At 34.7% G+C, this 2,149-nt stretch overlaps 1 long non-coding RNA gene across 1 annotated transcript; it reads left to right on the plus strand.

Annotated features, from left to right (window-relative positions):
* The first annotated feature begins 444 nt into the window (after positions 1–444).
* LOC106365768 lies at positions 445–1,846 on the plus strand. The gene is made up of 3 exons (XR_001273531.3): positions 445–1,258; positions 1,354–1,429; positions 1,517–1,846. It is a non-coding gene; the product is annotated as an uncharacterized LOC106365768 (long non-coding RNA).
* The last annotated feature ends 303 nt before the right edge of the window (positions 1,847–2,149 follow it).

Below are 2,149 nucleotides of genomic sequence, written 5' to 3' on the forward strand. Positions count from 1 at the left end.
GTAAACTAACGTACTACCTTGGCATTAAAGTTATTTAAGGAGCACATGAAATTAGAATAAAAAAAGAAAGACATGCTCAAGGAATACTGTGTGACACAAAAATGAAAACGTGTAACGCGACTCAAGTTCCAATGGAGTCGAATTTAAAGATCTCAAAAGGTGAAGATGAATGAGAGATAGATGTTACAGAGTTCAGAAAAATTATAGGATGTTTGAGGTATATGCTTCGCACAATACCTGATTTGTGTTACGCAGTTGGCGTTCTTAGTAGATACATGCACAATCCGAGAGACTCTCATGGACAAGCGATCAAGCACATATTACGTTATGTGAAAGGAACAACAAACTTCGTTTTTCAAGAGAGATTGGACAAGGAGCGTCATTGGTTATAGTGACATCACACTACAGGAAATGTGGGTATTAATAGCATCAAATTATAGCGTTTATGACAGTTCTGCTATTGTATACCAACACTTATTTTTTTTATAGCGTTTGTCAATTTAAAACGCTATAATTGCTATCGCGGGAAAATAAAAAAATTTAGCCGCGTTAATTAGTTAAGTGTAGGTGCCTTACCATTGCAGATCCAAAATTAAGCGCTATCATACATTGAGGCAAAAAAAATCATTTTTGCCGCCAGATACTTATTTAAAAAACATGGTGTCTAATTTTTTTCATTTTCCCTCTCATCTTCGTTTTTTCATCTTCCCTCTCATTCTATTTTCTTTCTCAACCCTCCAAAAAACCTAAACCTTAAAACCCTAAAACCTAAATCCTATACCCTAAACTTAAAAATCAACCCTAAAACTTAGATATTTTCTTATTTTAATCTTAAATCTTAAGTTTAAATATATTCGAGTTTTAACCTTTTAAAAATTTAATTCCAAATATTAAACTAAATCCAACGGCCAATAATGAACAAACTGAAAATGCGTTTCTTCCTACCCTCCTATTCTCCTATCCTCCTATCCTCCGTATTCTCTTTTTTTTTTCTGTCTAGCTTCTTCATCCTTACACAAAATCACCCCATAAAAAAAATCTTTCACAACCACCATCACCATAACCTCCGACGCCGCCATCTCTATCTCCTCGTTCTCTACCTCCGTCTCTGCGACCATCATCTTTATCTCCACCTCCTCGTTCTCTACCTCCGCCAATGAACTCTGTCTCAACCGCTCTTTTTATCTATCCTCTTCTAAAAGCTTCTTCTTTTCCAGATGCATATTCATGGTCTTAGTTAACACCAACCGTATCTCAGGTTTGTTATATGTTCCTTGTTTTGTTTTGAGATTTTTGAATGATTAATGTTGTTTGACAAGATTGTAACTTGATTAAATGGGGATTTGGCTTCAGGGACGGGGAAGAGGAAGTGGAATTGATAATGGGGCTTGTGGTTATTCTTGTTCTCGTAGTGTCACAACATTGAACGGTGTGTCTGATGCAGTCCATATTCAATAGTCATTGTTCTCTCTCTGTGTTTGGAATTTAATTTTTGATTTGTTTGTTCTTGTTACAGGAAGAAGCCGAATATGAAGAAGCTGTGCTGGTGGAGATGGAGCCGAGCAAGAAGAAGAAAAAGAGAAAGAGGGAGAAGACAGAGACGTAAGGAAGATGAAGAAGATGGAAGAGGACGACGGTGGCGACATGACACACGATGGGAGGAAAGCAGCGGCGTAGATTAGGTTTAGTTTTGGTTGGTTTATTAGGTTTGGTTTAGATATGGTTAATTTAATAAGTCAGGTTTGTGTGTAAATCAATGTTAATAAATAAACTGATATTAGTTGTAAACCAATTCTTTGTATATTGATTTTAATTAATAAATAAAATTTAATTTTTAATTATGAAATAATTTTTTTTTTAATTTTTAATTATTTAATAATGAGTTTTGGTTTGGTAATTATTTTTAATAATTTTTTGGTTAATTAAAAACAAATTAATAACACGAAACATTTGCTATCGTTGTTTATTTAACTATAGCATTCGAAAGATCCGTTATCAAAAAGGTCGAACCTACGATAACGAGCGCTGTCAGAGCGTTTTAGGAAACGCTATTAAAACGAACTAATAGTGTTTAACACCCGCTATTAATACCCACATTTCCTATAGTGTCAGCCACAATATTGATGTCGATGACGAGAGGAACACGTCT

The sequence above is a fragment of the Brassica napus genome, chromosome C9 (genome assembly GCF_020379485.1).
Source record: "Brassica napus cultivar Da-Ae chromosome C9, Da-Ae, whole genome shotgun sequence".
Taxonomy (NCBI): Eukaryota; Viridiplantae; Streptophyta; class Magnoliopsida; order Brassicales; family Brassicaceae; genus Brassica; species Brassica napus.